The sequence below is a fragment of the Sebastes fasciatus genome, chromosome 13, assembly GCF_043250625.1.
Source record: "Sebastes fasciatus isolate fSebFas1 chromosome 13, fSebFas1.pri, whole genome shotgun sequence".
Lineage (NCBI taxonomy): Eukaryota > Metazoa > Chordata > Actinopteri > Perciformes > Sebastidae > Sebastes > Sebastes fasciatus.
In genome coordinates this window covers 17,000,344-17,026,472 of record NC_133807.1, presented here as the reverse complement: position 1 = coordinate 17,026,472, position 26,129 = coordinate 17,000,344, and the positions used below count along the sequence as shown (strand labels likewise).

The 26,129-nt window shown below is 43.9% G+C and overlaps 1 protein-coding gene across 14 annotated transcripts in view; it reads right to left on the bottom strand.

The window, feature by feature from the left end:
* LOC141780577 (RNA binding protein fox-1 homolog 3-like) overlaps positions 1-26,129 on the bottom strand; it is a 466,511-nt gene that overhangs the window by 284,127 nt on the left and 156,255 nt on the right. For 10 of the 14 annotated variants that reach the window (XM_074655864.1, XM_074655863.1, XM_074655857.1 and 7 more), the window contains exon 4: positions 15,124-15,186. The gene's annotated coding sequence lies outside the window, so the exon portion shown is untranslated. Of the gene's footprint in view, positions 1-15,123; positions 15,187-15,342; positions 15,419-15,509; positions 15,650-26,129 lie in introns of those variants that run through there. The other 4 variants (XM_074655856.1, XM_074655854.1, XM_074655869.1 and 1 more) reach the window with 4 other exon arrangements.

Sequence of the window (26,129 nt, the reverse complement as noted above, 5' to 3'; positions counted from 1 at the left end):
GGTGATGATGATGATGATGGTGATCATGATGATGCTATGTGTCTGTTGGATTTGTAAGTAGGCAACCCTTTGCTAACATATTCACCATAATGAGGTGGTCAAAAAAATCAATTAATACCACTTTAATTTCCACATTCCTACATGCATAAGCATTCACTTTGACATAAATCTTAACATTCAGAAACACGGGGGAGCAAAGGTCGTAGCTGTGTAATCGGTCCCGACAGCCACTCGGGCCAGCGCTCACACTGCAGCGGCCCTGTGTTGATGGGTATGTAAATGTCGAAGTAAGTAGATGTGCAGTGGAATGTGCAAGTCGGAGTGAATGTTGACGTACAATCAGTGCAGGAGCCCCTCACTAAACTGACAGCTGTCTGTGGATCCTGGTGGGGAGAAGCCTGAGCCACTGCGCTTAATGAATGTGTGCTGCCATCAGCTCAGAATCTCAACCAAAACAGACGGGCACACACACACACACACACCAGCATGAAGTGTACTGCAACATTAGCAAAAATCGAAAATAACCCCTAATAGAAAAAGAGTTCTTTGGAGTAACTTAAAGTTACTACGAGGAACTTTCATTTTGGGAGTTTGGCACTCCACCTCCTGCCTGAGCTCCGACTGCAGGTCGAAGGCGGAAGCAAAGCAGGATCTGGGTCTGTCCACGGCGCTGTTCAATGCTAGAGGACCCGCTGGAGTCTGAGCTGAAGGAGTTTCTGGTGAACCTGCGTGACGTAAATCGTTTTGTCTGATTCCGTGGGGAATCGGATCTGATGACAGACATTAAAAATAACTAAAAATAGCTCTCATCTTCTCGCTGATGGTCTCGTTTACTTATGTAGGTCATATAGAGGCATCAGTACTACATTGAGAACTGTTATAGAACCAGTTAAAAGTTCCTCTTAGTAACTTTAATCACAATTACAAACACTGTGGTGAGTCATATTAGGCTGAATGAGCAGCGTTGTCAGCTATAAAAGGCGTCTGGCAACCAGCACTTATGTGACTTTTCAAAGTAACATAACAGTTCCAAAGAGGACAAAACATCTGTGCCCACATTACAAGGCATCAGTCTAAAAAAAAACAAAAAACAGAAAAGCAAAATGATTTAATATCTCAAGGGGAACAAGTCTGGAAATCTGCCAAACACAAACTGAATTGACAGAAAGCTGAAACGTACCAACAGGGTTGTGACAAACTTACAGCATATACTGTACATCAGCCGGCTATTAAGCCTTGTATAGAAATGTTTGCAGTGGTCTCAGTAATTTTCCATGACGTGCTAATGTTTTATTCCTACATAATACAGCCACATATTAGAGTAAGGAAGGCAATTTAAATATGTTTCACAGCTGGAAAGCAAACAGCCTGCAGGAGGCTTTGGGTAGGTTTTGACAACCTCTGCATGAACAACATGTCTTTAAAACTCAAATCGGGCTCCGGTTGCATCACTCATTAACTCAAACTGCTCACTGTTGTTTATTTTGTGTGACTCATTTTCTGTTCACTGAGTCACAACACTTTTTTGGTTTCAATTTTGGGCAAACAGACCCAAAATCAGAAATGGATCAGACACAATATACTGCAGCTGATACTGAAACATTTAGAAAATGCCAGTAGATCAACTCACATACGGCAAGTCTACGTCTTGTATGCAAGGACATGGAAATGCTTCATTTACCTCAGATTGTATTGATATTTGTGGAGGGAGAAGGAATTCAGCGATCATTTTAAGAAACCGGTCGGTTGTCAGCTGATTGGCAATAACCGGTTTAACAGGTGATCAGTCTTGCATTGCATAACATCGGACGCTCTCTGTCCACACTGAATCTGTTAGATATGCACTTCTGTTAAGTAATGCGTACCTATGAACATTAGCTGTTTTGTTCTATAGATATGCTGCACCTGTTTTCTTCTGAAACATGTTAGATAAAGTGGGATATAGTACAATTCATTTTTTCAGGTGGATTCTATTTGTTCACTTTTATTTGTATCTCTGTTTGAGTGTAAATAAGATAGGGCTGCCACTAACAAGAACATCAACAAAATGTAAACAAAGGTTTGCCTATTAAAGTGCAAAATGATATATGCTATCGAGATGTGCTACTTGCGTTTCGGCACATGCAAAAAAATATTCCCCCCATATTCTTACAGAATGGAGTGAGAAGTGGTGTAAGCATTTGATAGGTGATATTGGTATACTGAAAAACGCTACCCCTGAAATTTTAAAGAAAGACATCATAATAGAGTATCAAAATATGCTCCATTATTCTTCTACAGTACGCTCACCCCTGTTTGTAATGGAAATCGATAGATTATGTTATCGATTCGCGCTACAGTAGCGAGGCAGCATAAATCGTAAGAACACGCTGGCGGAGCCAGTTGAAAGTTTCCCTTCAAACATTTATTCAATGTATTTTTTAAGGTAGCAGGGAGAGTACTTTATGGCTTTATGAGTGTATTTAGCAGCTACAAGGACAAAATATTTAAAAAAAACATGCGACGCTTTTACATATCGGTGTCGACTCATTTTCAGTGCCAATGTCATCGATTACGCCTGGTGCAGTTTTAGAGAAAATGTAAGTTATATAATAGTTTATGTTTTATTATGAATCCATACAATTGACTTATTTTCTATGTAAGAAAAGTTACAAAAATGTTTCTGTCAATTATAGTTCTTGGACAAAAAAAAAATCTGAATTGCCAAAAATCGAAAGTTGCCAAGAAAACAGCAATTGGTGCATCTCTAGATAATTTGGCATTGATTATGTCTTTTTTCATTTTAGCTAAACTTCAACTTCAGGTTGGACAGTGAAAACTCATATGTTAAAATACAACTACTAGCCACTGCTTTTCACCATGTAGGTACCAATGTTGCACTAAATCTATCTGAAGCCACGAACTCCGACACAGGAGACATTCCTCCCCGAATAAAACACCACAGATTCATCCTATTTTCACCAAATTCAACTTCGGTGTAGTGAAGTGAAACAAGAGACGTCTCCGCTCACTTAAGGTGACAAACAAAAAGCACAGTCCATTAGAAAACAGCGTGCAGAGACATACTGCGGCATTAACAAATGTAATCGTGTTGAGCGGCACATGTATTTTTCATTTCTCCTGCCACTGCTTCATAAGGCCGCAGTCACGCAGCTGCAATCATATCACAAGACAAAATGAATTTGAAGAGCTCGCTGTGTGTATCTGCCTTCCACGCTGCCTTAACTTCTGTTCTGCCTCCTCACTGCCAGGAGAATTAAACCACAGTGTGCAGTAATGGCAAAAGTGAAAACAGTCTCCATTAAATGTGATAATAAGCTGTGTGATAAAAACCATGTTCGGGGGAAAAAAAATGTAATACATGTGTCGTTAAACAAGATGTATTAGTTCAGGTAGCAATTTGTCTGCGCAAGCTGTTTTTAATGGATTTTTTGGAGCCGAGGACTTCCGGAAAGGGAAAGCAAACATGCATTAGAACAGACAGTCTGAGCTTTGAACTGGGACATTAGTGGGTTTAGATGTTTCCTGGGCAATAATGGCGAGAGAAAAACAAAATGCATCACCGCCATAAACAACCGGAAGTGAGATCTCCTCTCTACCAACATGCACGGTGTTTGTAGTCTCAAGTCCTCAGCTGTAATATGTGCTTGTAAGCCTGTTAAAAGAGTTCATAAAAAAACACAAACAGTCCATAGAGATGGAGAGGGGGTGTATGTAACTGTTGGCAACAGAGGCAGGGGTTAAAAGGACAAGTCACGGGGCCTACATGCCGTGAACTCCTCCATCTGGAACCGAACGCTGCAGCTTAAACTTTTTCCGTCGACCAAAATCTGTCACTCAGCCATTTCCCTGTCAGTTTTTTCTTAAATTGCCCGATACGCAGGCACCAATGACAGTCATCTCCGAATGTCATCTAAGCGAACAATTAACAGAGCAGCAAAAATGTGAGGTCAGATATAATTAACATATGTGCTGCTCAGCTATAATTGCTCAAGTCTAAAGCAAGTAATTAAATCATTCAACGTGAGCCACGCAGACAATGACTGACTGAGTTTTTTTTCCCCCCCATCTGCAAGAGGGGGTGCACGGAACGGCTGGTACGCCTTGCTCCTCTCCGTCACACCACCCCTGGGACCGCCACCGCATATTCGCTGTGCATACACGTACACAAAACGAAGAAGCAATAGATGCTGTGCGTTTAATCGTCAGGCAGAAAATAGCTAACACTGAGGGAGATGCTGTACGTGCACTCGAAGGAGAACCGGCGCTCACTCCCATGAGCCGGTGAGAGATCCTTCATCTCTTTCCCCTTTATTTTCAGGAATCACAGAAGTTCACTCACACGCTTAAGGTGCTCCTAATTGACGGCGTAGAGATCCGCTCATTATGATACATGCATCGGGCCGGCCTGTCAGACGGTAGGGGAGGTGGAAGGGAGCGGCAATAAGCGAGTGGCAGGAGCATTATCAGTCTATATTTCACAGGTGTCAGCGGGGACTTGTCCCCGTTTCGTCCTCTGGGTGTCATTTATTAAATGAAGGGATGAAAGGGATGTTTAAGGTAGAAACACAGGGCCTGCTCGGACAAGGGATTATACATTGTTACAGGAAGCGGAATTGCATTTGAACCTCGGATACAAAATCCAGTCTCCAGGGTATTTCCGTTAATTTATTTTCCTAACAGCTATTCAACGGTCACATATACGCAGCACTAGGTGGAAGTTTCTGATTAAACCTGGACATGTTTGCAGTGTTTCACTCTGGTCTGGTGCGTTCACTCTGTATGTGCATATTTTACGCATGTGTTTGGTTTGTTTACAGTGTGTTTTTGCTGTTGTTTTTTTGGTTTTATATATAGATTGTTGAAGTACATTTACATGTGTCTGTTCTAGGGCTGTCAAAGTTAACGCACATTTGTTTTAACGCCACTAATTTCTTACAATTTCTTTACAATTTTACGATTTTTAGAGGCTAGAGTGAAGATACTGGTCTCATATGAAACTAGAAAAACCTAAGAAATCCATTGGTACCAATCATGTCATACTAGCTTGAGAAAGAGGTTAGGCAAAGCTACAAACTGGCGCAAAATTTTGGCGAAGAAAACTGTCATGGCCATTTTCAAAGGGGTCCCTTGACCTCTGACCTCAAGATATGTGAATGAAAAGGGGTTCTATGGTCACCCACGTATTTGTCATTGTTTTGTGTTGGTAATTGATTTCCGATACTAAATATATACATATATTTCCATAAAGCAGCATATTTGCCCACTCCCTTGTTGATAAGAGTATTAAATACTTGACAAATTTCCTTTTAAGGTACATTTTGTACATTTGACATGAAATATTTTAATCAATTGACAGCCCTTATCTGTACTTATGTATTTTGTTTCCTATTCCTTTCTTTTAAATATTTTTTTTCATGCACAAATGAAAACTTTGTATATCTAACATATTGCAGTTGCACTGTGAATTAAGCACCATCTGTTTTTCAATAAAATAAAATAAAAATTATTATTAAATAACCTTGACAGCTTTCTGTTCAAATCTCCGAGGGATCGTCCAAAACAGTATTTATAACAGTGAATGTTTGGATGACATTAAATTGCTTTATAAAAAACAGGAACAAATATGTACAGTTGACTAATTGCATACCATGTGACACTTTTGAGCTTCGAAGGGAAGGGAGAAAAAGCAGTTTCCTTGCACGGCAGATGGATTCTTGTGCCATCACGAGATCACGCAAGAATCGTTGGATAAAAGATCACATGAAAATCAATCATTGGGCTTCAAGTAATGCGTTTGTGTCCTGACCAATCAGCGTCCTGTGAGGAGCGACTGGCAGATATGGGCGTGGTTTAGGTGTGGGACGCAACACGAAGAGGTGACCGAGAGGCGTAGCTGCTGCAATAGCATCAGTGCTATCAGAACGGGAGAGTATTTCTTCATTGAAAGAAGAGCAAAGAACGCCACCGAAGGCTTTTCTCGATGAAAAAGATGTTTTCACTGTTCTCCCGTCTGAGTTTGATTAACAGATGGTTCATCCAATCACCTGCCAAGTATTTTTTTTTTTTTTAAAGTGCCTGCGCTTTTCCAAACAATTTCCAACTACGGCTTGTCAGATGGTTCCGTGTAAACAAACCATCTGGTGGATCAGAGAACCAGAGGGTCCAAAGAGAAATCTACCATTTTCGCTCATTTTACAACAAGTCGTCCAAAATAAATGAGAAAATCTGTTGTTTTGTAACTGCTCTCCAGAACAACTCAAATACATGTTTTCTGATTTGAGACCGCTACGGTTAAGATTCGTTAAGTTTTATGCACAGAAACAACTTATTAGCGTTAGGGGAAGAGTATAGTTTGGGTTGAAATAACTATTTGGTTAAAGCTGTGTTTATTACTAAAAGAAGCCAAGCCAGCTACTTTGTCAAAGTCCAACATTTAGTTTACTCATCTAACCCCCATACACTTTACTGTGGCAACATAGCAATGTCACACTACTTCCTCCTTTGCTCCTGACTGACAAGAATCCTATTTCTTACGACCACTAGAGGGCTTTGTCACGTGAAGGTAAACGTGTCGTTATTGGGCATTTGCTGAAATGCCATTTTTCTTTCTTCTTTATAAAACCATGTTCTGACAAATGAGAAGTAAAACCAATAAAGCTAAATTAATTTGCATCCCAAATTAATCAAAAACACTTTAGATTATTTTCTTGTAGTTTCTATGTACAGCACAGGGCACAGGGGAGGGATGAGAAAACCAGGCACAACCAACGGTGGCCACTACCAACACATTTTCACTCCCAGCTCGTCAAATACTGCCGCTTGGTCAGTGGCCTTACGTTTCAAACTATGACACTCTAGGTTCCCCTCTAGCGTTGGTTTTGGACGTGTCAGCGTCGTGACTTTCCACTCGTTACATGCATAGTGTCTTTTCAAAATAAACTTCTGTATTCACAGGAAACAGAGTTTCTGCTCGTTACATGCATGCAGTAGGCTTGGCAATATGACGGTATACGTCATCAAAACGTTCGAAAATGAAAATGTCTATCGTATGTATTTTCTAATATTGTGTCTATCGCGATATAGGCTAGGCCTACATGTATTTCATTTTTCTCTATAATTTCACTTAAAACTGTTATGGTCATTTTGAACTCACATTCTTAAAATGAGAAACTACTCGGTACTTTTCATTTCACAACTATTTAATTCACACATGAGTGTATAAAAATATGCTTTACCACGTGGTTATTTCATATAGACTACTTATTGAATTAAAAGAAAGCATGCTATATTGATATATATAAATCGTTATCGCGATATGACATCAAATATATTGTGATAGAAAATACTGGCCCAGCACTACCATGCAGTCTCTTTTTAAAATAAACTTCCAACATAGGTTTACTGAGTTTTTAGGTTAACTTACGCAACAAAACTACACGCTTAGGGTTCAGGAAAATAATGTGGATGAGGTTAACATAAGTATGTTTGTTACGTATGATAACTACGCTTGTTACGTAACTGCCGTTGGCGAAGTAAGAAAGTTACGCAACATACTCATGTAAAATAGGTCAACAATATCAAAAACTTTAGCAGCGCCAAAGGCCACTGACCGAGTGTCGGTATTTGACGAATTGGGAGTGAGACCAGGTTGCCACTACACGAGCTGTATGTAGTCTCTACATCACTACACAAGGACACTTTGACTGTCTCTTTACTGGTGTGACCAAGCACTATAAAATACACATTCTCATTCATACATTTGGTGAGCTGGGAGTCTCCAGTCCACCTAACTTGTATATCTTTGGACCATGAGGGGAGACTGGAGCACCCAGGGGAAACCCACAAAGGCATGAAGAGAGTGCACAGCCTCCACATGGGGAGGGAGGGCCATCGAGTCCTTCCTGAGGATTTGTTTCTGTCAAATGAAGAAAGTCGCTGGCAACTTTTGACATTATGTTCTCAGCGGACCACGGATGAGGTCAGAAGCAGTATATCATCTTTTTTTTTCTCCTTCTTTTTCAAATGGTAAAACTCGGCTACAGAGTGCCTCGTTACAGTATGTCTTCTTTTCATAATAAACCAATATGCTTTAAACCTTTCTGACCCGGGGACTGAGGCCTTCGCGAGCAAATTCAAAACACTTTGCGTGTGCTCTGTTCTTGACATTTAAAACCATATGAAAATGAAAATGGATCCCAATTAGAGCCGCAGGAAGCATACGGACCTCTTGGTTCTCTTAGTAACTAGCTGGTTTAAACATGTCCCCCCTACGAAATGCCTTAAAAATTGACCTTCTCATTCTGCGAGCGGCGATAAAAGCAGCCTTGAGTGGCCTCAGATCAAGCTATTTTGATAGTCGTCTATGAGGATGAAAAATGTGAAAGTAAAAATAAGGCAATGCAAAATGGAACATAATCACACGGCGTATAACTGCAGAGGTAGCGCTGCCTCGCTACTTAAATGTTCCACATACTCTCGGTAAAGAAACATGACATTAACCACCGGGTATTAATGTAAATCACAGGAGTGGAAGACGCTAATAGCCACTCTAGGACAGGTGATTATTATTGAGGCGATCGTCAGAGGATTGACATTGTGTACTGAATAAAGTCTAAAAATATGTGAAATAATGCGAGTGCATCCTACAGAGCCACTGACATAAACACACAGCAGCGCTGTAACAGGCTAATGTGAAGGGAGGGTGGAACAAAAAGACAAGAATGCTATATTTAAACTGGAGGGTGCCGAGGCAGGGATGTCGGTCGGATCACCTGTTGAAGAGCATTCATTTCAACAGGGGAACAAAGGTCAGCATCCTTGCTGGAGCTTTGATTGGCAGGCGGGGGAGCTTGATGCCCAGAGCAGCGGCCCAGCGGAGCAGCCAACGGTGGCGCGTGGCTTGGCTGGGCCACATTTCTGACTCAATGCTGACTAACTGAGTGTGTCTGCTGACAGTGTGTCTGACTGATAGGATCACCCCGGGAGGCTCTTCCAGGGCCTTTACAAAGTGTCTCTGATAGGCCAGGCCCGTAGCACTGCCGCGAGGGCCCGCCGACAAATTAAATTTAAGCCCTGCTAATGCACAGCGTAATCATAGAGTGAGGTGGTGATACATTTTTCAGCGGGGTTACCATGGGCGCAGCAGAGGAAGAGCTCGGTGTAGAATCCGAGATGGCAAAGCGAGGTGAAGCGGCAGCAGCGGCAGCAGCAGAGAGAAAAAATAGCCGAGTGTGACCTCAGCTCCGTGCCGAAAAAATCCCGCACTAAGGAGCCAAGGACTCGTATGAAAGAACAACAATAACACGCCATTATGAGATGTAACATTTTGCGACGACCTGCGTTTCCAGGGGGAAATTTGAAAGAAAAGCAATTTCACATTAAACTATCTGACACAATGCAGGTCGGTGGAGTAGAAGAGAGAGAGAGAGATGGGTGGGGGGGGGGTTGGGAAGAGGAGGGGAGGGCAGATAGCGAGGAGTGTGTGTGTGCGTGTGAATGGTTGGAGGGGTGGCGGCGGCGGCGGAGGTGGTGGTGGTGGGGGTGTTCAGGAGCTTCCTAACAGCCATTGGCCAACTGGAGTGAGACACACACATCCCCTCCGCAGAGTTAAAAGGGATGGAGTGGATGAAATTTCAAAGCCTCCCCTGCAGACACACACTCTGCTTTGCACACATCAGCACTGAGATGTTCAAATATTCGCCGTTCCAGCCCGGTTTCATCTCCTGCACGCTAGTATCAGACATGGTTCTGCTGTGATTAATGAGAAAACCAAACCCAAAGAAAATGGCTCTACATGCATATGTGTGTGCACAAGAAACTCTCTTTCCACACGTCCAAATGTCCCTTTTTTCCCCTCTTCTAAAAACTGTCTTTAATTAAAAACGATGTCTCTGAGTCGTATATTTCCCATGATTACTTGCTGCAGGCGGTACAAGAAAGTGAAAGTCACTGTGACATAAGAAGGGAAGTGGAAGACATTCACCTATTAAACTCCATTCACATATTATGACCAACAATGCCGCTCTGATTAACTGGCACATTCACTTCGTTATAACACACATTGGAGAAGCACAACACAAAGAGGAACTCTGCTGCCCTTGTACAGACAATACGGAGCCCTCGGAGCTGCAGCATGTTTAGCTCTCCCTCCTCCGCTTTTATTTCCCTGACTTGACAGCCTTGATTTGACCGCTCGCCTCCTTTTCTTTACGAGCATCTCTCGCACCGAACATCTGTACAGCCAACGTCGCTGGCAGGCCCTGCCATAAAAACAAATGCGGCAGAATAATATCCCCAGCCCGATAAATCAAGTGATAATTCTGAGATCTCTTGCCTTTTTTTGTTGATGTTTTTTTTTTCTTTGTTTGCTTTGTTTTTTTTATGTTGGCAACATCTTTGTTGCTAAGCAGTCGTTGCTGTGGTGATTTTTGCACTGCACTTCCCAGAGATCACAAGTCAGTCAAAGAGTGTGGCCGCTGTGACGTCTTCCTTGGTAAATTTGATGAAAGGGAACTTCTCTTTTTTAGTAAGCTTCGGTTATTCTTTGGTTTATTCGCATGCACTGGAAGCATGGAACGCATCGCTTTATGTGCAGCAAAAGGACAGAACCCTTTTGTTAAAGGGCAACTTTGGTATAATTCAACCTAGACCTTATTCTCCCATGTTTGTGTGACTAATCGACAACAATTTTAGAAATTGGTCCAGTATTGAGGGAGAACGCTGTAACCGGCGAGGTCAAGTGAGCAGCGTCAATGTAACGTTGCATTAACTCAAAGTGTTTGTTTACGCCACTGACAGGCTCAGATTGGTATTATAAGTGTCTGACAACATTATGGAAAGGACCCTACAGAGAAATAAAACCTTTCTCTTTAACCGGTCTATTTGTTATTGTGTGCACGTCCCTCTCAAGGAGTATAAATACATTGAATTCGAAGACCTCATCCACATTGTGGAAATCATAAAAATATTTAGCCATGACATTGACACAAATCTTTTAGATAACACTAAGCTACACTTTCTGTACTCCAACATAACAAACTCTGCCCGGCTGGCACTCGTGTTTCCACCATGGACGTATTCCACTATTCCACCGTTGTCTTCTGGCAGCACTTCGCATCGCTAGATTTTTCAGAGCGTGACTTCTCTTTGAGCAAGACTCTCTCTTCATAATGTCAGACACTTAGTGCTACAGCGCTCTCCCTCAATACTGGACCACTTTCAGAAAATGTTGTTGCTATTAGTGACATAGACACAAAAGCATGGGGAAATAGGGTTTAGGTTGAAGAATACCAACGTTATTTAAAGCTGTGTACTTTTCAGCTATATAAACTAGGGCTGTCAAAGTTAACGCGATGATAATAATGCCTTAACTCATTTCTTTAATGTATTAACACAGTTGATCTTTCGGAGGTTGTAGCGGGCTCAGTTTTAAAGCTAGACTGAAGATACTCGTATCATGTGAAACTAAAAAAACTAAGGAATCCATTGGTATCAACATGTCATGTCGTGAAGGAGGTTAAATAACACTGTAAAATTGTGTTAAATTCTGGCGATGAAAAACTTACATGGCCATTTTCAAAAGGGGTCCCTTGACCTCTGACCTCAAGATATGTGAATGGGGTTCTATGGGTACCCACGAGTCTCCCCGTTACAGACATGCCCACTTGGGCATGTAAAGTGGGCATGTCATAGTCAAATCAGCACACTGACACACTGACAGCTGTTGTTACCCGTTAGGCTTGAGTTTGCCATGATGATTATGATGTTTGCATAAAGAAAGCATATTTGCACACTCCCATGTTGATAAGATACATTTTGAAAAGATAAAAAAATGTGCGATTAATCAGGATTAACTATGGACAATCATGCGATTAATCGCGATTCAATATTTGAATCGATTGACAGCCCTAATATAAAGACAAAAATTCGGAGAAACATTCCACAGATTATGGCTTTTATGGTATAACACACAATGTCATATCTCATGAGATGGACATGAGGAAATTGCTTGACTTGCAGGCTTTTCTTCCTGACCGGAGATCTCTAAGATTAGAGGGAGTCAGGTTCACCTATCGACTGGTCTACCACCGCCCGCCCCCAGTCCTCTACTGGTATATGTACTCAGACGCACCTCCAGAATCACTGTCACCCTCGCTGAGTAATTACAGCGATTAATGCATGGACGGAGCTCGCCTCTGGCTCTGGACACTCTATCAGGACGCGTGCGGTAATGGATGAAAGTACATTCTTAATAGAGAATCCATAGTGTCTAAACCTAGGAGGAAAAAAAACAAAACAAACATGACTGACTTTACCCACAATCCTCTTGGGCGGGATCATTTACCAGCCCAGGAACAAGAGAGAAAGCGGTCAGATTCTTTTGCCCTTGTCGTTGCGCTCACGCTGACCTCTAAAAATGGACAACAAAGATCATATCACGACACCAATACTAGCGCCAACAGCCTTTGCACAAATTGATTTAGCCACCCAGAACTCACTCCCATCTCAATGAGGTGGCAGGATGCTCACAGCATATATCACTGTCACACAAGCACCCTCTAGTGAAATGTGATTTTTATCTTTATGAGCTTCCCCCCCCCCTCTTTTCGGTACAGCATGTAGCGGGTTGTGATAAGTGATGAGAAATAAAGGGGTTGCCGCATTACGCTAATACAGGTGCTCTCGACACATATGGGTGCTATCACACAGGGAGAACCACATTGTTGTGGTCCTGTGCGTTTGAAAGCGGCTGGCGAGGCAGCAGGGGGCCTGTGGTATATGGCTCATAGATCACTAATGTGTGGGTGAGAGTTGTCACCAGCCAGCGCCTGGCTGCGAAGCACAACATAGTTTATGGCACACAACCACTAGACGTAAGCATGAATCGTGGCCCAGGCAACAATGAGGAAAAGCGCACTAAAAATAGATGATAAGCTTTTTTTTTTTTTGCGCTCGCCCTAGAAACAATTGCTCCTTTTGATTTTTCATGTGTTCAAACTGTGGTGGAAAGGATAAAGGAAGCAGCGTATAATGTCTGACTGGGCCTGTAGTAAAAAGATGTGGATAAATACAGCTGAGAGGCCCACGCTAACCTGAAACGCATCCTCGGAGAAGTCTGGAAAGACACGATAAATGTTGCACTTTTAAGTGTGTTAAATGCACTAAGATAGTCTGGGCTTTCTCCCTTTCCAACTGACAACCTCTGTTACACAGTTAATTACAGCCAAGTGCAACACAGCGCTGTGTCAATTATCATGTGCTTTAGCTCTCTCCCAATGGATATTTTTACTGCCTTGGTTTCACTGCTAAAGTTTCTACCTTCTTTTATTGCTATTCTGCCCAGGTCTCGAGGCTGAATTACATTCGGCAGACAGAGCTGTAAAAACAGAAGGGATTTAAGGATTCAGATTGGTGGAGGGTAACCTAATCTTCCGTAATTGGGGGAATGGTTCTCATTTATATCAGCCTACTTTAGAAAGCAAGCTCATCGGCAGGCTGCTATCATCCCAGTCATTTCACTCTGTCGATTCATTTTCAGAAAGGGCCGGGGATAGGGAGGTCGGCCGCCACGGCTACGAACACACATATTAAACCTAATCATCATTAATCAAAGCGCAACTCTTACTTTGCAGGTTGTGGGAAATCAACATACACAACATAAACGCTGCACAAAGATCCCTCATGTGCCGGGTTTTGCCTGAGCCGCCGAGCTGCTGGAGTGCTGTGAAATAACACATTCTGGGCTGCGTCGTCTCAAAATGGAACTAAAATGGTAATCCTCTGCCAGGCGAAGCGTTCTCGCCTCGCCAGATGCTTAGTTCTGAAATTTGCCTAATTGCCACGCTCAGATCAATCCCTTTTACTCTGCCAAATGAATCTGCCAAAGTGTGTTGCGAGCGTTTTGTTGGCCCAATATGCTTTTTTTCTCTTACAAAGATTCGTGTTTTTCGTGAGTCACAGCGAAGGCCTGAGAGAGTTTTTTCGGTCCCGGTGACATATATCCGCACAGCCGGATGCGTGTCCATCCCCGCTGACCTGCGTGCCCATTAGCCATGGCATTGCAGTGAGGGCACAGGGCCTATCCATCTCAGCCCCCATACACACACACACACACACAGTACACCCACTCCTCATATGGCTCAGACACATGTCGTGGGCGGATTAAATGTGGCCCTTTGATCAAAGGGCAGCGTGTGGGAATGGACACTGACTTACTGACCTCCACACACTATACACATATAGATACATACATACACTTTGTACTCATTATAGTGAATGCATAAGAAGTCCACTCCGATGATACACAGTTCCGATGTTTCCTGCTGGCAAATACACAAAACTCTTTCGCAATTATTGATAGACACTCATGTTCGTGGTGGCAAATGTTGATTAAGAAAAGCTCCTTTGTGCAGCTGCTACTGTTAAAGTGCATATTATTTATGGCACAAACACATATGCTCGGTACATCTCGACAAGGATTCGTCTCCAATCTGCACAGACGACAACATCTCACACCATCATGAGAAATGACATATAAGTCCAAAATAATAAAATAAGAGGAAAAGGAAGAGAAGACACCCGGAGAGTGTGTGTGTGTGTGTGTGTGTGTGTAAATATAGAAAGTGACGGATGAATCAGAAGTTTAGTCAACAGAGAAAACCTTGGTTCCAGCTGCCCGGCTGTCTGATGAGCCACTCTATGCTTGTCAACAACATCCCCTATCATTCTCGCGCAACTATCTACTCACAAACCCAAGACCCGCCCCCTTCATCCCTTCGGCAATTCCACCATCCTCCAAGAGAAACACCTCCGAAAGCAGAACGGGCAGCTCGCAGCGGCGGCGGCAGCAGCAATCTCTTCCCCCTCCTCCCCCATGTCTCTTTTTCCCTTCTCCCCTGTTCCCCTTTTTCCTCTCCTCTCTCTATTTCTGTACATCCTCTCTCATTCCTTTTTTTTGTCTCCACTTCTTTTTCCTCCGTTCCCGCGCTTGCCGCCGCTGCATTTGGCGCGGCGGATGAAAACATAAAAGAGAGCAAAGAATGAAAGAGAAAAAAAAAAAAAGAGAGACACAAACCGACGTTGGGAAGACTGGAGAAGCCAAATTAGCATGAGAATACTCACAGTGTTGTTGTTGAAGGAGCGCGGGGATGGGAGCGCGGCACCGGTCCCTCCGTCAGATACAACCTGCACACACAAGATTGAAGAGGGAAAAAAAAGAAAACTAGGCTGTGAGAGCGGCAATGAGGGAAGAGGAGGAGGAGGAGAGAAGAGCAGGACAAGAAGGAGGAGGAGGAGAAGAAGGAGGAGGAGGAGGGAGAGCAGAGCATCCAATGCACGCACCAACAGGAGCCCAAATAAAGAAATAAAGGATTCCTCGAGGAATGTGTGTGTGTGTGTGTGTTTGGGCAGTGATGGTGTGTGTGTTGTTATGAGTGGGTGGGGGGGGGGGGGGGGGGGTGAGGAGGTAGGTTGTCTTTGGGAAATATAAAACACACACACACACACACATGCGGGGTTGCACTTGGGTGCGCAATCACATCTGACAGGTCTGATCTGCGGTCCACCTACCTCCTTATCGCTACCTCACTCTTCCACTCTCTATCTCTCTCTCTCTCTCTCTCTCTCTGCTGCTCACACCGATGCCAGAGATTCAGCTATCGCCCTCATCGCTGTATGTTACCGAACGAGGGAGGGCACCGTCGGATCTCCCACCCGCCCACGCCACCCGCCCGCGTGCTCCCCTCTCCTCTCCTCGCCCCCCCCCCCCCCCTTTCCACCTCGAATGTACAGAGAAAGAGAATGCTTCAATTGAATGAAAGCAATCCCAGCGGCATTGAGGCAATTATAGAGGCTGCTGGCACTGTTTTCTGCTTTTTTTCCCGTCCTCCCCTCCTCTTTCTCGTTCCCTCTGTCCTCTCTCGGGCTGCTGGAGGATCTGTTTTCTCTCTCTTTCAGTTTTCTCCGTGCTCCAGACATATGCCACTATTAATGTAGCTTCTGTCACTTCAGCTGTTGTGGTCAGATCACTTCTTCTGTCTCTCTACCTTCACCTTCTCAGGCCCCACGTATATAGAGTCTGCCTCCTTACCTACCTACCTACCTACCTGCCTACCTACCTACCTACCTGCCTACCTACCTACCTACCTACCTGCCTGCCCGCCTGCTACACCTTTCCTCAGCCCCTTCGAAAAAGCTCCACAAAACTCCACCTTGCACAGGCTGACGGCACCATTCAGCTCCAAGAGCTACCGAGAGGTAAAATTAATCCTCCTGGCCTTATCGGGTCTTGCAAGGCTAGTGCGGCATGGCACGGCACAGCGCCGAACAACACAAATGATTCAGGAGCGGCTTTAATAACTGCCTTTTAGGTCTGGGTTTTTTGATGCATGCTGCTCCTGTGTTTTCCTCCCTTTCTTTTTGAAAATCTAGCAGTACATATATCACCAAAAAAGAGCTGTAAGTCAAACACCTCAGCCTCTAATCAGGTAGCCCTCCCTCCTTCCCCTCCACCCCCGCACGCTGCATCCCTCCAGCCACTACTGCACTTTATCTCCCCTCAATTAACATCTTCTGAGCGAGCCGCTATTATCTTAACCACACAGAGCAGAAAGGTCCTCCGAGGAGACGCCGTGGAGGACGGCTGAGCTGTGGACAGAGGGCTCCCGGCCCTGCTGCCGCCGCTTCAATTCGCGGGCCTAATTAAAGCCCAAGTCAGACATGACAAACTGCGAGCGGAGGTGCTACAGAAACAAACACCGACAGAAGCGTTGCCTGCGCGGGTGCGTGTTAGCCCGGAGGATTCTCTTTGTGAGGATTATCTGCCAGAAAACAGGCACGTTCACGTCGACGTCATGACAACATCATCTAAATCTCTTTTGACTGTTTGTGCTCAGTTTATTTTCACCCTTCTGTATAGGCATCACCGCAGTGTCACAGCATCTATGTATGTATGTCATATGACTATAAATCCTTCTCCGTATGAAGGAGACAATGCCACCACGCTAAAGCTCAAGGATTCCTATAAAATATATAAGCGATGCAGTTGTTTGATGTATTATGGTTGATTCTCTATTTTGTATAACGCCCCCCTGTGTCGTGTTTCATCTGTTTGGTTGCCCTCACCAACTTCACTTTCACCCTATGAAGCCATCAAACCACCCATTAAGCCATCAAGCTGCCCTCTTTGTCCTTGCTCTCCTGTCTGACAACAACAGCGAGAGCCGGTGTCGGGTCCCCCTGCACTCTCGCCACCGAGGTAGCCCGGCGATTTGGCCGGCCCCGCCGACGACTTTGGCTCAAGCCAGACTATTAAGGGTATTCTATTACTGTTGGGTTAACCTGTCACGCTTGGCTGTGGCTCTCTTTATTGTCTGGCCGCTCTGAAAGGGCAGGGGATAAAACTCCATCAGCGGGACAAACGACCGCACATGCCGCCATTCATCAGACGCCCGGGGGTTTCCCCCCCTATGGACGCCGGCCACCACAACCTACCTATTGCTGCAGGGGTAGCCTTAAAACGTGAGCTCCCGGGGGCCAATCTGCCGAGGATGGACAGAGCTGGCGTCTCTGGTCACATAAGGTTTCCCCTCCTTAATCATGACTCTGGGAATAGCAGTTCTATCAGCGCTGAAGGAGCTAATGTATTGACTAAGATCAGGTAGTGCGGCAGGCGGTGTGGGGAAGTGATTAAGAAAGCAGACTAGTGATCAGTGGATGACAGGGGTCAATCCCCTGTTGGCCAATTGGGTAGTGGCCTTGGGCTAGGTACTTAGCCCCAACACACCAGCTAGACACTCAACTGTGAGAGTGGGATAAAATGTCAAATTCAACTTCACCCTTTGCGAAGGTTCAAAGCAATGAGATGACAGCGAACGCTTTGGTTATTAAAAAATTCATATCGTAATGAAACAGCCGTGTTCCATCTTCACACATCCCCCTCCAGCAAACACGGCGCTCCTTTTTTCATGGGATCCATCAAGGGAGGGCCACAATTAAGTGACTAATTTGATTAGGAGATAATGTGAGTCCCACTTAATGGAAAGGACAGACTTCACAACACAGGCAGATTAGTTTGGTGGATGCCTGCTTATTAATTAAGACAGCCCTCCGTGTCCATATTAAGTCAAATGCACAGATGCAGTTTTAATGGGTCAGAGTATGTGCAAGTGAGACAAATGGAAATGTGCAAAAAAACAGAAGCTGATAAAGCTCGATGATGAAAACTGAAAATGTTTTAATTAAACTTGAAATAACTTGTTAAAAAAAAAAATGTTTGGGTATAGACTTGCATCATTTACCCATTCATAATGTCATAGGTAGCTGGGCTTGTTGTTAAAACACGCAAAAGTGCCTCTCATCTAGAATTTCACTGTGCTGCGTCTTGTTTCCACTGAGTGTCATTGCACACCATAGCAACAGCAAGTCATTATACTTGTTCAGATTACCTCTCTCGCTGTCATTCAGTTTTTGCCTCCAATACTACAGAAGCCCTTCAGAGGAACTCCTGCTTTTCATTTATGATTTGATCTGCATGCTGAACCGCAGCTACAACTTGTGCTCCGTCCCTGAGACGATTTGATATCAACAGACAATGAATAATTTATTGATAAACTAGCTTAATGTTTGAGCAAAAAGCAAATAAATGGGGCCAATTTTCTCGTCTGTAAACTCTGATTAGGGCTGAATTCCCGCAGTAGCTTTAACATAACGGATGACACATGTAGACGGCAGGGTTTCTGTGCGAACAACTCTCTACCAAAGTCATTTTCTCCCTGCCTTATCATGTGATATATCTCTTCTGAAGTCCAACAGATTTTGTTTGTAGTTTATGTCCTGCATGCCCTAACAGTCGCACACTGACAATCGGCCAGACGGATCTCCGGCGCAACGATTCCTGCGTCCCCGTAGGAAAAGCTAAAAACCACAACCGAAAGCATGAGAGATTACTGTATTTGCGGCAGTCCTTGAGTTTGTGCTCGGCGTCTGGCTGGCGTGCTCAGCTGCCGCGGTGCTCTGTCATTCCGGGCACACCGCACACTCCCAAGCGCTCTATTTACGGTGGCCGAATCCCTGCTGCGTGGAGCGGGAAGGGTATAATCTCCCAGCGGTATTCTGGGTGGTGAATCCGCCGGTGTTGTCTGTGCATACCAATGGCAACCTCACCTCTGTCTAAGGAGTTATGATATATAAAGAAAAGGAAAATAACTGCAAGCCAGTCTGTGATGCGTCAAGATGTTGGGAGGGGAAAAAAAGGGGTGTCTGGGAGCCCCCAGTGGAGAAATATATTCACATCAACACTACGAGTGCCAGTGTTACCACTACTCCTACCACCTGCCTCTGTGCAGTCACACTGCGCTGGATTCAATCAAGCAGCCATGTAAAACAGCCACATCTACGTAGTGTTTATGCACCACGCCGCCACCTGCAGACACGTGGCTCATTGAGAGGGTTACGATCGTCTCGGCACGCGACGACGTAATGGAATTCCGTTTTGATGAGTTGAACGTTTCTGCAAAACTGAGAGGTTAAGGAAGATGTAGGTTAAACTGCTGTGAGACTTGTTGTCTTTGGATTACACTGAAAAGGAGCAACTCCCCAAGAGAACCTACAGTGTGCACGCCACACACATATTGCCGTGTACATGCATCGTATGATAAAGCCCCAGAGTGAGGAAGCGTAATGAAGGCACGCGAGGGGCTACTGTGTCTGCAGAGCGAGGTGTCAGGTGACTTCCCTCCTGGCTATATGTGCGTCTCATTGGTATGTGCGACGCGATGAGGCCTTGGCTCTCTTCTGATTATGATGTCTGCTGAGAGCTGGGCCAGCCCAGGGTGAGAGCCAAACCGACAAGGCTGAGATGGAGGGAAGATTCACAGAGCCTCTGTTCTCTCACCGGGGGATCCCCCACATCATTTAGCGCCTCATGCAGATCGCTGCTAGTGGCAACACAGCCCTCTGGGCCCGGGGAATTAATGTACCAAGCAATGGCAGAAGTGATTTATTAAAATAACACACCCTGATGAGAGAGAGGAGCCAGGGTTGCTCTTTTCTCAGCTCGTCCCCCCATATGCTGCCGAGGCAGGAAATGGATTCATATAGGTGCCGCGGCGAAAAAAGCCACAGAGGAGAGACTGAGAGAAAGTGGACAGCCACTACACAAATTGTGCAACAGTCCTCGCTGTCATTGCTTATTTATTTACCCTCTTTCCATTTGAGTCAGGCCTTGTATTAAATTGATCCCTCCTGCCGCGTTTTGCCTTGTTGAACAAGCGCAAAGCCCCGTTAAGTGTCTGTGAAAGGCTGGTGATTGTGTTTGCGGCGCCCCGGGTGCGCCGCGGCCGTCCGCTCCCCTCTATCTCCCCCGGACAGACGGGATTAGAAGCTGGGAGAGGCGCTGAATGACCCTCTGGAGGGGACAAGAGACAGGCAGGCAGTGAGCAGCTTGATTCAGGGGCTCACACACAAATACACACCAACAAATACAAGCCTGTGCATGCTCATGCACACACACAAAGTGTTTAAGGTTGAGCTTAGCTTGCCCCCAGACAGATGCACGGCCTTGCAGAGGCACGGCCACATGCAGAGGTAGACACGCACTTATCCATGAGCTACTGTAAAAGCAAATAGCTACTGTATGCAGCCCTCTCACTGCTGATGATATGAGAACATCTGCTGTGCTGCTAAACATCTGCTGTTCAATCGCTCCAATATAAGCTCTGATATTTTATTAGGTTTTACTGTTTTTTCATTAAGCCAATAGAGAATTGTGCAGCCATGAATGGTACTGTAGAGTGGTTGCATATATATTGAACAGTGGGGCACTTTGTAGACTGAATGAAAGGAGTTGATGTGGTTCCCTACTAGAGCTGATGATGGTTATGCACAGTCAGATATGGAGCTGTACACAGGAGGTCTCACATTCACACATCGTAGCATTTAGCTGACACTCTCATCCAGAGTGGTTTACTATACAGACAAGAGTGCATTAATTCCAAGTGACTAAATTGCAAACACTGACAATAAGGAGTACAAAGGTTAAAATAAGAGTGGCTACATGATAAAAGAAAGAAAAAAAATCTCAGTGTGACTGAAATAAAAGCGATCGACTGTAGCAGTAAACGGAACATGAACAAGTTGATTTTTTTGGGTGACGCTGGTAAAATCAGGCATAAATGTAGCATGAATGTAGTGGGAATCCGGGATTTGAAGTGTTCCTCCTTTAGGAAAAATAGATGCCTGGAAAAAATAAGTGTACTCTACATCTGAGATCCCTGAGAAGCTGCTGCACACATCTCCCAGCCGGCTCCATCTGATCCACCGAGCCCCCGGGGGATGCTACTGTACGGCTCCCCCGTCAAAGCAATGGAGCAGCACTCATTCACATAAAGGAGCACACTTTGAATCCATTCAGATCAGATGATTACGATGCCGGGCACCTTCCTCTGCGGGGCAGATAAGTGGAGAGGCTCCATTCGACATTTACATCTCATACACCTCATCAAACACCAGGTCTTTGTAGTCATGTGTTACATTTGAATAAAGCAAAGTTTGAATTTTTAAGCAGTGTGAAAATTCATCAAAACCTCCCGGCCGGTGAGGCCCTTGTCTCTCCTAGCAAATAACTCTTGGTTACCTTATTCAAACTGAAAGTGGCAGGGCTCAAATCAAATCAAGTCAAATCAAATTGTGCTCGGATGGAAAAAAGTGGGGAGTGGGGAAGGAGAGGGAAATGGGCTTGAAAACAGTCACATTTTCTCAGGGAGTTCAGGTTCTTTCTACCCTTTAATAGCTCAGAACAGCAATTTAGTAAATAATGCAGATGCACAAAGGCAGCTTTAAAGCAGTTTTATTGAAGACGAAGTCAAGTGGAGAGGAAGGTAAGGAAGTCAGTGCAGGGAACACAAAGATCAGTGAGAGCTTTGCAGAGTTTTATATACATGTAGCACTCGATATTGTGACCTTTCCTTTTGTAATTGTGCCACTGGATGTCTGGTATATAAGAAGTATGTCAGGAAAGATGCAGGTGATTATATGAAGACCTGAATAGGAAGACTAACACAAGGAACCTTAAACTCATGTTATAGAAACAGAGAGCATCAACAGAAAAAGATGCCTTTCAATGGCACGCCACTCGCGTTTCAAAAAAATGCATTCTGTATGATGAACGGATCCAGACAGAAACAGCGGAACGGAGACAAAGACAGACGAGACGAGGTAGGCAGACTAACAGATACAGAGCGAGAGGCAACCTCGATTCGTACCGGGCTCCTCTGCCTTCAGCTTGAACTTTGGTGTCAAAGACGACATAACAATGGGTTACCATAGCAATAGCACATTACTAAGTAGTATGAGAGATGGGGAGCATCTCGAGGGGAGGGGGGGGGGGGCATCCAGCTTTTATCTGTCAGCCGCAATCCTCCATCATCAAAGCTCTTCTCCACTTTCAGTGCCAAGACTGAAAGACACCAGTGGATCATTAGTCTCCAGTGAAGAAGACAGTCATTTATCCATGTGTTTTTTATACTCTTTTCCACAAAAGTTTAGAGTGAAAGAGGGTTCGTGTGGGTTATAAGAAAAAGATAGAAAGAGGGAGTAATCTTTTTTTCAGCAAGTCAATTTCTCTGGGCACTAACCTAGCTCCCTTTGGGCTACCTGTGCAGGTATCAAGCCTGGGGTCTGACGGGCTCCTCTCTCTGTGAAGCAGCAGCCCTTTGCAGCACATCAATACACTGAACTTTTCCTGCCGAGTACCTGAGCTCTACTGCATGACCCGCTCCTCCTTTATCTATTCTGTTTAAAGATACCGGTTGTGGGAGAAGGAGCTTGATTACCTCCTGGGACAACCCCGCTCCTCTTTAAGTTTGCCAAGTGAGAAAGTCTTCAGAAGTTTGTTGACAGATCTCTGCTGTGGCGGGAGGGAGCGATGGACATGGTAACCTTGGCTCTCCAAAGGACAAACGGAGAGTTTTGAAAAGATCAAGCAGGAGGGATTTTGTTTATGGAGGAGACGGACAGGAACAGGACGGTACAGGGAACACAGGTGTGCACCGGGGGATATAATGTATATATATAACGCCATACGTACAGCTTTCTAGGATTACTATCCTACTTATGGATGTGTGATAAGCAGCGTCCATAGAATCTGAAACGTAACAAGTTAAAGGAAAGTAAAATCCCTCAATCTGTGGAGCACAACTAAAGACTAAAGACATCTAAATGTGTTAAACTTGCAAGAATGTATTCCTCTGCTGCATTCATAAAGTCAGGTATAACGTGTGTACAGTCTGTATAGTCAAACTAGGATGCTTGATAACACAGGAATGCTTTTTACAATAAGAGCATACTGTTTATGTGAAAGCCTCAAGTCAATATTTTTCTAAAGCAAAGGAAAAAATGCATTAAGTAACTGCTGGACAGGTGAAAAACTCATTCGGACAATTAAGCATTCGGGCAAGTCAGCACTGATGGTGCAGCACAAGTGTGCAGAATGATGAATATGCTATTTATAGGAAATTATTTTCAAAAGCAACCAGGAATGCACAAAGACATTGTCAACAAGTGAACAATTCAGCATCCAGGCAATTCGGCATACATCTAGTCAAACCTACACTGTAAAACAAAACATTTTTTTTTACAGTTTTTTTCAAGAAATTTTAAATTTTTTGTCTGTATTTCAAAATGACAGAAACAAATGTAAAAATGACATGTTTCATTTGTGATTTATATGTAAATGTCTTAGATTAACAGTATTTTTTGGAATCACAATCGTAATTATCTGTATTTAAGCTTTTCTTGATCATTTTTTAAGATAATTATTCAGTTTATGACTGTATTTTAACAATTAATTTATGTTAGAAGAAAAGGATTTCATGGAATTCTAAAAATAGTTCTTGTAAAAATACAGATTTATTTTGCAAAACCTCTGAGAGTTAATGTAAATTTGGGCTTTTGCAATGTGAAATGACATGTTTTATTTGTGATTTATATATAAATGGTCTTAGATTTACAGTGTATGACTATTCTAACAATAAATATATGTTAAAAGTAAAATATTTCTTGTAAAATTACAGTAATAAAGGCTAATTACATAAAGATAATTACTGGGTTTTTTTACAGGTTATTTATGTTGATTAACGGACAGTATTTTTCCGTTATTTTACACTTTTGTTTTTTACAGTGTATATTATGGATCAGGAAAGTTCGATAGCACAGGAATGACTTTTACTATCTGTACAGACTGTGGAAGTCTCTCTCAATATGTTCAAAAGCAATGCCAAAAATGTATAGAGTAGCTGTTATACATGCAAATATTTTGGCGTTTGAATAATCTGTAGCAATTTGTTAGTTTGGCGTTGAGGGTGCAGTGTATTTGGACAACACGGTCTCACTCCTAACTCGACAAACACCGATGCTCGGTCTATGCCCCTCGGCATCTTGATACCAACGCAGCCTTTAGCATCTGTATGAGACGCACCACGCTTTCAACTAACTCCAATGTAAACCCATCCGCATCATTATTAGACGGTCAGAGCAAATAACATAGTATAAAGAGCTAGAGTTCTGCTATATGGCTCAGAGAGTTGTCGAGTGATCAAAAACCGATATGAGGAGAGTGGAAGTTTTTCACAATGGATGCCTCAGACAAATATGCCAGATCTTTTGGCCAAACAAAATCTCAAACCACCAACTGTGCAAAAAAAAAAAAACGGTAGCCAGAGCAACATCAAGGAAATTACACACAGACGTCTGAGATGGCTAGGCCATGTTCTGAGAATGGAGCAGGACCGGATCCCCGAGAGTCGCCTTAAGATGGACACCAACCAGGCAAAAGAAAACCCGGGAGGCCCAAACACATCTGGCGCAGAACTGTGATACAGGAGCTGGACAAGATGAACCTGTCATGGGGAGAGGCCCAACATGCTGCCAAGGACCGAATACAATGGAGAGAGCTCATTGAAGCCTTATGTCCCATAGGGGATGAAGAGGAGTGAGTGAGTGTGTTATGTAATTTACGTACTTAACTAATGCCAGTTATGTAAAAACACATACTTATTCTACGTAACAAATGTACTTATTTTAACCCAAAGCACAATCTTTTCCTAAGCCAAACCAAGTAGTTTTGTTGCACAAATGAAACCTAAAAACGAACTACTATTACAAACCTACATTGTAAGTTTTTTGAAAAGACACTGTGCATGTGACGAACTGAAACTGACATGCTGTCCCTGAGTCCAAAACGCTAGAGGGGTACCTAGAGCGTCATCATTTGAAGCGTAGAGCCACTGACCAAGCAGCAGTATTTGACGAGTTGGGAGTGAGAATGTGTTGATTTGCTACAAGATAGAAAAAAATACTTTGAATTCGACAGTAAAGTTTGGTAATACAGGGATTCTTTTTTATAATCCGTAAACACTGTTATCTGAAAAACCTTGAAAATAAATTTAAAGAAAATGCATAAAGCAGCTGTTACATTGGTGAATAATTTGGCATCCAGGCATTTCAGCATGGAGACTGCAGTGTGTATTTGGACAAGATGATGAATATAGCATACATCTAGTCAAGCCTGTATAATGGATCCATGTGTCAGGGTGTGACTTGGAGGTGTTTCCTGAGGAGCACTGTGTGTCTCCTGGCCTTTATGAGAGCCGGGTTGGTTGTAGACGTGTGTGTGTGTGTGTCTGGCTTTGTAGCTGCTGGGCTCCACAGGTACACAGGCCATCGATCACACGGTGTGGCCATTATACACAGGCAGGGGTGGAGGTGGATAATGCTCCCACTGCTGCCACCGCCGGGGCCTCGACCGCTTGCGGGTCAAGCGTTTGGCTGGCCAACAGTAATCAAGCCGACAGCGGGTCGCCTGTCTGCGTGACAGATAACGTCGCTAACACTCATCGGTACACACGAGCACGCAAATACACCCAAACCCACCCAGCCACGCACAACCACACACACTCACACAGACTACTGGTTTGCTCGCATATCGAAGCATATGCAGGGGAGGCTGGCAAAGTATAGGCTTAAACAACTAAATTAAATTGTGGTATCACAGAAATCGACATTAAAGGATACAACCTGCTGTGTTTTTCATGACAAAACCAAAACAATGTGTTTATTCTCCTTAGGGATGT